The 9368-nt window shown below is 38.6% G+C and overlaps 1 protein-coding gene across 1 annotated transcript in view; it reads right to left on the bottom strand.

Annotated features, from left to right (window-relative positions):
* Nucleotides 1-9368, bottom strand: part of gnaz (guanine nucleotide binding protein (G protein), alpha z polypeptide) — a 59290-nt gene that overhangs the window by 33825 nt on the left and 16097 nt on the right. The window lies entirely within an intron of this gene.

Raw genomic sequence — 9368 nt, 5'->3', positions numbered from 1 at the left:
AACAGATTAGCTTTACCGATTCTTACAGATATTGTACGAAAACAATCGGAATGAGGAGTTACGAACTGCGGGAGGAGCGAGTCACCCCTGAAACGTCGGCTAGACCCATAATCAAAATAACTTTACGAAACCTGTACTAACTCTGGCGAAGTGCATTCAGAACAGAAATAATCAATAGCTGGGGACTATTTATGTGCACTGCGTAAAATCATTGCGCCTGCTGCAGCCATGGTACGGCAGCAAATTCTTGGATTATTACGCTGGAATGAGAGTATAGTTCCTAGCCATATCGGCCTAGAAAATCGCAACTTTAAAGAGTCAAGTTAAAAAAAATCTAAACTCTTTGTTAATTTTTGAGTATGATGCTAATGGTCTAATCAGATTCAATGAATTATGCTAAGCTATGCTAAAAGTGGTACTGCCAGACCCGGAGATCGGCTGAATGGATAGTATTTTTTAGAGTTTAGTGTCCGTGACGTCACCCCTAGGTTTCTGAAAGCATTTTTTAAACCCAAAGTGGGCGGAGCCTGCCGTCACCATATTGGATAATCGAAAATGTGCAATAAGGCGAAACGTGGGTGGAGCTGTGGTGCCTGTTTGCTGAAATCACGTCCGCCTAGCTCAACAGTAGTGACTGCAGCAATAATTCACTTGTCACTCAAGTAGCCACGTTCTTAATTATGCAGAACTTTTAGGCTTAATATAATTTTAACGGATTGGTTACCAAAAAAGTTACCTCCTCCTCCCAGTTGACATAAAGGGCAACTATAGCTATATAGACCAAAAATACTTTTTAGTAACAGGCTGTTAGCATTTATTTTTGTTGTAAAGTTGGCCCTTTTAACATGGGGGTCTATGGGGTGGACTACCTTTTGGAGCCAGTCTCTAGCGACCAGTCGATGAATTCTCCTAGGGGGTTTTTCAACCCGGGGAGGCAGCCTTCTTGGGCTTAACTTAGCACCCTCTTCTTTACGTTACATTAGCAATACGCACGCTTATTATAATGTTGATTCATAGCCGCAGCAAATTTAGCTGCTTGTGTTATCGTGTATTATGTTGTGCTATCTGTCGTTATGATTTGAGAAGACCAGCAATGATGGAAGTAAATAAACAAAGACTTTTGATGCAGTTTGAGTTAAATCACTCCTCAACTTGGCTCATCTTTGTTTTCACCATCACACACGGAAATACCTATGACGCAGTTTCTTTTACCTGACGGGAGGGGCTATGGCGTAGAACCTACGCACGACTATAAATCGGGCTTTACTATATCAATAGTTGTCTGGTTTCTTTCTATTTCTGATACAAAGTTGATATATAAATAAAACAAATGATAAACTCTATCAAGTCTTCTGAACTGTGAAAGAGAGCAATACAATTTTTCATCAGGCAGTTTTGCATAAACGCTAGTTAGTTTTATATAATATGTGTAACAGGTAAAGTGTATTTACCGATCAGCTAGCGTACAGTAGCAGTTAAACCTTAACATCATTTCAAAATCACAGAATATGGTCATATCACAAGCAAGTTGCTATTTAAATCACATGCAATCAGGCCCATGTTTAGCAACATCTTTTTGTAATGCAGCCATAGCAACCAAAACCACCGATTTATGCAAGAAACTCAAGAACTGTAAGGCGAATAAGGTTGTTGGCCTGTTATGATGAAAACTAGCAGAAACTATGGGCAAAGAAGCAGAGAAAACAATAGTGTTGATGTCAAGAAGAGCTCATTATTTCACAATATGAACTTTAAGCACAAAGCAAACACTTAACCCAGAAGTCCCAGAAGAGACACACGCCCAAAAAGACTTGTCATCTTTAAAAGGATTGCCACAGTTACAGCTAATGATTCTGATGGAACAGATCACTTTTGTAGTGCCAGTAATGCATTGAACAATGGAAAAAGAAATGGGTTCTCTATAATTAATTCATAAATATGCAACAAAAAAAAGGAAAAGAGTTGATCAAATTGCTTCCAACACACAAATGTAACTTTGAAAGTAACCACATGCATGTGGTTACACTGTTATGGTGACTTTATTAAATGTAAGGATGTACCCATGAGGGTACACTGCACGATTATTGGCTGTCCCAGACGAAAGACTTCCATCGTGAAACAATCGTCGCGATTTCTGTGATCGTGGCTCTCCATTGATGGTCCTATGTCGTACAATGAGAGAGGTTCAAAGACGGCCGTTTTCCCGGTCTTGTGTACAAAGATAGCCTACGATAGTTTTCTGACATTGTCAGAAATTCGGCATGATCACCGCACAGTGTGTTTGCTGCTACGACCTGCGCGCCGGTATTTGTTTACCACGAGCGCATGCTGGTGACGTTGCGCAACGTGTGATGCTGCCGCCGAAGCTTCCGTGTCATCATCGTACAGTCTACATGCCTCTCGTACCGAGTTTAAACGATACATGTCGCACAGTGTGATAAGGCAATAGGAGGGCAAAAATCTTGCAGTGTATTCTAATTTTAATAAAAAATTATATGGTCCCCATAACAAAGGAATAGAGTGCTGTATGGATACTTTTGTAGGCAAAACCTGGAAAGGAGTACTATTTTAGTACTTCTGGTTCCATTGTCCCAAAGTCAAAAGGTTTTTTGAATGGGCTGTTGGATAAAGATCTTGGGTTAACATAAGCCAAATATATTTTCACGTTTATAAAGTGTCTTTTACAAGTAGCTACATGGGACTACAGACTATAGCTAAATTCACATTAAAAGCGACTAGTTTGTCGCTGTGTGTCGCTCGTCTCCTTCAAAAGAGGCAAATCTACCTGTCATAAACAAATGAATACCGTCCACTTCAGTAACTGACAAGACACGGATGACATGAACTCCACTGCTTCATTCTCATTGGTAGCCGCTCCCGAAAGTCTCTCATATTTTGCATAAAGTTAAACATTTCTCAACTTTGTCATGGCCCATACAATCGCCAACGGTCACTGTTGCTCATGTCGATTTCTAGAGACCATGGTATACAGGAGTTCGCTAGTGTTTCCCATACATAGGCTCTACTTGGGCGCTGCGCCCAGGTAAATTGCGACCCGCCCAGGTAAAAAAAAATCACTTTACGAATTTCCTTATTTTCTGAACTCGACTGGATGACCCGTGTTTTGGAGAGAGAGAGAGAGAGCGCGCGAAAGAGAGAGCGCGAAAGAGAGAGCGCGAGAGAGAGAGCGCGAGAGAGAGGTGGGGGTCGGGTGACCGTGAAGATGATGCACGCGTCATAAACTCATCATCCAGCGCGGCAAACTGGATCAACTGCAGCAGCACATACGGAGCAGCCAGGGAACACACTGCGACCAAAATGGTCGCATATGCTTATGTGCATATGTGTTTATAGCAGGGGCGGCGTTTGCGTATGGCAGGGTATGGCAGTTGCCATACCCTAGCATTCAGACAAAACACCAGAAATCAACAGGCTATAATGAAGCTCATTAAAAATAATGTTAAATATTTTCAGTAGAACATATCTGAACATTGGTACATCACAAATATGGATAATTTACGCGTGTGCTCGACTTCATGCTATAATACAGGAACCGGACATGTGGATGACATCAACGTGCCGCGAGAGCGGTCTGAAAGCAAACTCTTCCGATGATTTCTCACCCTCACGGTACTTTGATGTCATCAACCTGTCGTTCTTGCAGCGCAGCTTGAATTGTGCAGGAGGTTTCATGATGACCGCTGTTGTTATCATCTTTATTTTCGCAAGTAAACTCCTTTTTTTGTTTTAACATTCAAACAGACTCACGGTTCTCCCCACACTCGCGCAATGCATATTGCATACATTATTCCAGAAGTAAAATGATTTGTTCTCTGTGGATTAATAAACATGTTCTCTTACACTGGGAAGCGCAGTCGAAGTGAATTGTATTAATTATTTGCGCGCGTTTTTGAATATGGCGACTTGTGGAATAAAACTGCACGACTACAAAAGGTAAGACTTATTTTTGCATTTAGCCCTGTTTTACTAAGAGTTTTATTTAGTGTTTTAGTCTTATGGTTAGCTGGCTGGGTTAACTACGTGTGCTCTATCACATCATTAAAAGTCTTTATTGTGTTTTTATAAGTGTTTATTGGCGGCTGTCATGACAAGATTTGTGAAGGGATGTTACAGTATGTTTTGATATTATCTTGTTTCAGTTTATCTGTTGCTGGAGTTGCACTTATAATTAAGAATGACAACATTTGAAAAGCATTTTAAACAACCATGATTTCTATTTTTGTTTTTCATTTGTATTGCTTCCGTATTGTTATCAGTAAGTGTACATCCGTGCAATCATAGTATTTATACAGGTTGGTGGAGTATGTACACATATAATGTGGTTTCATAGATTCGTTATTTGAATGGCCTTCTTGTACGAATAATTTTTGCCATACCCTAGGTTTTCGTGAAACGCCGCCACTGGTTTATAGCATCTAAGTTGGCTTCATTTTGCGTGCAAGCACGTTGTGTCTCTCCGGTTGAGTGTCCGTTCACGTGCTCTCTGTTTCTCAATGAATTGGGCGCGACGCGAAGCAACCTCAGTGTCACATTGTATCCTTTCATGTTTCTGAACTTGAGCAGAGTTTTACCATTAGAGGTCTTTCTTCACTGAGGACGCGGGACCCGTACGGTTCCGGGTTTATATTTTAAATGGTCAGATGGGTCCGGGTCGGTCCTAGTTCATTACTTCGGGTCCCAAGTCTGATTAATATTGTGTGTAAAACCCGAGTCGATCGGAGAACGGCCGTGAGCGCTACCGCGCTAAAGCTCGAGTGCTGTTTTAGCGTGCCTCCGGTTTCTATGGCGATAGCAACTGGCTCTTGTCACGACCACGCGCCGCTTCATTTTCTTTATCCCATTTTTTAATAGTCTTACTATTAATAGACAATATCTTTACTAAAATCTAAACAGTTTGCACAGAGATTGTAGCAAAAAGCAGTGCTAATACTGAATGAGCAAAGCTCTAGCTGACTCAGGATATAAAAAACGCAAAGCTGTAATGTAAAGTCTGTCATCGGGACAGCACAGCAAGTAGACTTTTAAATCTGAAATAATTAGTGGATTAAGCTTTTTTTAATCGGCAAAAGAGAAATAGAAAGCAGTTAAAGTGCCTATCTTATAGAAGTTATTACCATTATAACATCAGTCACATTTATAATCTATAGACCTGCACTGTCTATATAGGCTATAGTATACATAGTATTGTTTATAATTGAGTTTGATAAAAGGGGTCATCAAATTGCTTCATATATCAGTGCAAAAACATAAAGTGTTTTCGTGGTGCTTTGACAAACAGTGTCAGCTTTGTTTATGGCAAAAAAAGTTTGGGGTGGTTAGATTAATGAACTATAATGTGAAATAATATGAATGTTTTATAAATCAAAGTATTGTGTTGTGTCGCACATTATTAGTTCTTTGTTACATGTATAGTAGACCATTTTTTGTCGGTGGATAATAATGATTGCCCTTTTCACCAGCTACCACCACAAGTAAATTTCAGATCTGTGGGAAACACTGCGCTAGTTTATATAGCTTTATATAGTAAATGCATTTAGACTTCAAAATTGCTCATCTCTAAAGAATTTCTTGTTGAACAAAACGTCATACATTTTTGTTAAACAGCTAGCTTTTTTGCAATAATGCTGAAGTCTAATGAAAAAATGTATGGACTTTTTTAGTGAGGGAACCAGGAATACATCATCCATGCAGCTCTCTATTATTAGCTTTCAATTATAAGCAAACAAAGTAGTTTATTGCGTCAGATAAGCTAGTCTTCATCTTTTCGTCAAATGTGATTCGCCACAAACACAATGAAATTCATCATGATTTTAAATAGCATATTTTGGTTTGGGTGACCTTTTTTAATTTTTTAAAGAATACTCAACATTTGTGTCGCTACAATTTTCTTAAAAACAAACAGGTGGACCTATCTTAACAGCTTCACCTTGTGAAGTAGACACAGGTTACGCACAATTTATTTAAAGGGATAGTTCACTTTAAAATGAAAATTCTCATGTTGTTCTAAACCTGTATGAATTTCTTTTTTCTGATGAACACAAAAGAAGATATTTTGAGAAATTATGGAAAACACACAGCAGTAAATGACCATAGACTTCCATAGTAGGAATAAAAAAATATGATGGAATTTAATGGGTACCGTCAACCGTCATTTATCAAAATATTTTCTTAGTCATTTATCACAATACTTCCAAAATATGTTTTTCCTACTATGGAAAACAATGGTCACTTACTGCTGTGTGTTTACCATCATTTCTCAAAATATCTTCTTTTGTGTTCATCAGAAAAAAGAAATTCATACAGGTTTAGAACAACATGAGGATGAGGAAATTATGACAGAATTTTTATTTTAAAGTGAACTATCCCTTTAAGTAGATAGTTTGATTTAAATCACAGTCATTAACATCAGCAAGGGCACAAGTAGTGTTTCTCCAACTCTATTTTACTAAGATTTATGTTGTGGTTCAATATAAAGTTTCTTACAAAAAGAGGAGGTGAAGCACATTTTCACTCGAAAAAAAGATTTTTGGCATTGCACTGCACACTGTTTGCTGCTTAAGTTCACCTGATTAAAAACTAAACTTCAATCTGTTACATCTATGAATAGTTAGTTGCATTCTTCCTGGAAATGTATCACTGAGTTTATCTAAAAGTGACTTTTTATCTTTAATTTAGATATGAGTCAGCTTCCAATAATCTTTTTTAAAAATCCATTGTTTTTTTAAAGCCACCGATGACCAAAACAGAATGACAAATCAAACTTACATACAGCAAGGCTTTGCACAGCATCCGAAACCGAAATTACGAATAGCGAAACAATAAGTTGGAAGTGAGATCTAACAGTCTTTTTTTCTGAGAACTTTCTTTGAGATTTGAGACATTGATTGTCACTGGGGAAATGTTTTGAAGATTCTCAAAACCTCAACTACAAAAACACGCCTATTCAGCAAGAAGTGACGGTGCAGGATGTGAACCGAGGGTCAGAATATCACAGTGACAGGTTTTGGCCCTCCGGTACTGACAGCTGAATTTAGTCAGAATAAAGTGATGGCTAACCCGCTGTTTCAAAACAAAGAGGTATCAGTGAGTTCTCTCTTTGAGGTTGTGACTCATTGGTCGGTGCACAGGAACCTGCCTACGTCAGAAACTAGTCAGATGTAAGTTTCAGATTGAGAAATAGGCACCGTTCTAAACTGCTACATTATGCAAAACCTCTGACGTGTGTCATTTCCATTTAAGTGCTTCCTTGGTAGGTTATTGAACAACCTATTATTAAATTCCTTTATGCACTTTTCAAAACAGGCTTTCGTTCAATTTCCTATCAATTTCACAGTGACAAGATATCAAGCTTGCCGATTGAAAGGTGACTGGACGGAAGTCACTTCCATTCCTGGATAAGATAAGCTTATGAGGCGATAACATGAAAGATGAGATGTTAGGCCAATTACTGTAAGTAATAATGATGAAAAGATTTTAATTATGAGGACTGCCAAAAAGCAGCGAGGTGAAGAAAGAATAAAATGAAGAACTGGGACGAAGCTTTATGAGAATGCATGTGGGGACACATTGTCAGGTTATCAGAAGGTCATTTTTCATTATGAATAATTCCTATAATCTGCCAAGGTCGAAGTTTTTCTTGGTTATTATGGTCTCAAGTCATGGAGTCACAGTAAAATACTGAAAATTATAGCTTAATTGGTAATACACTGTAAAGAAATGCAGCATAAAACAAGAAAAATTAGGAGATGACTTGTGATAAGTTGACATAATTAATAAAAAAATAAGTTGAAATAGTTGTACTTAATTTTTTAAGTTAAAGTAACATTAAAATATATGTTGATTTGATATAATTTTTTTTACAGTGTAGGTAAACTAGGACTGCGTCCGAAACTGCCTACTTCCATACAATATTATAGGCGAAAAGCAAAAGGCGAGGCGAGTATGTCATGGTTCAAATAACAGTAGGCGAAAAGTACCCAGATGACCTAATACTTCTGGCAAGATCCCGAAGAGTTATCCAATGAAGAAGACGACAGATGGGCGTTGTTTTATTCCAAAATGCCCAAATGCAAATACATACATAAAACAGCCGTCCCTTGCGTTTAAACCACGCTTGTTTAAAGTCATTCCAGTTAATGACTAAAGCCCGATTTATAGTCATGGGTAAGCTCTAAGCCGTAGCTACGCCGTAGGTTATCCGTAACCTGTGCGTAGCTCTGCGTAGACTTACGTGCACCTCGCAAAATTTTAAAAGCGCGTCAGTTCTACGCGGACCGCAAGCACTGTGATTGGTCCACCAGAACCCCTCCCATCAGGTAAAAAACTGCGTCATAGGTATTTCCGTTTGGGAAACAAAGATGAGCCAAGTTGAGTGATTTAACTCAAACTGCAACAAAAGTCGCTGTTTATTTACTTCCATCATTGCTGGTCTTCTCAAATCATACACAAAAAGTTGCTGTTTCTTTTCGTTTGTGGGTTAACTTGCTTAGCTTCTTCTTCACTGACTTCTTCTGCTGCTACTGTGGTTACCCACGTGGATACTGCCAACCAGCGTCTGCGTGTGTGTTTGCAAGTCGATGCGGACGACGACGCAAAAGTATCAATGAAAACCAACGCGGAACCTAATTCGTCGCAGCTATGCCATAGGACCTACGCACAACTATAAAGAGCCCTTAAAGGGATAGGTCTGCCAAAAATGATATTAAACCCATGATTTACTCACCCCGAAGCCGTCCGAGATGCATATGTCCATCATTTTTCAGACGTTATGGGGTCCACGTCCTTCAAGTCCAAAAAATTTACATACATCCTTCACAAAAGAAATCCAAACGGCTCCACGATGATAAACAAAGGTCTTCTGATGTTAATCTGCACCGTTTTGTTGTAGAAATATCCACATTTATATGTATTTGTCATACGTCACTAAGAAAAGTGCGTACACTACGCTAATACTCTCTCCTGAATACAGAGGAGTTTAAGATGGCGGCGTTACCGGAAGCTAGTTATTTTCATTTATAAATTTTAAATATGGATATTTCTACAACACCGCGCGGATTACCCTCAGAAGACCTTTGTTTATCATTTGGATTTCTTCGGAGAAGGATATATGCACATTTTTGGGACTTGAAGGACGTGGACTCCGTAACTTTACTGTTTAGCAGCTGAAAGATATAAGACATTTTCTTAAATAACTGAAAATGTGTTTGTCTGAAAAATTATGGACATATCCATCTTGGACGGCTTCAGGGTGAGTAAATCATGGGTTTAATATCATTTTTGGCTGAACTATCCCTTTAATTTGTTGTTATAATGACATATGTCACGTGATATATCAACATGGCGGATGT

This window comes from Paramisgurnus dabryanus, chromosome 10 (assembly GCF_030506205.2).
Source record: "Paramisgurnus dabryanus chromosome 10, PD_genome_1.1, whole genome shotgun sequence".
Lineage (NCBI taxonomy): Eukaryota > Metazoa > Chordata > Actinopteri > Cypriniformes > Cobitidae > Paramisgurnus > Paramisgurnus dabryanus.
This window is presented reverse-complemented; position numbering and strand designations above follow the sequence as displayed.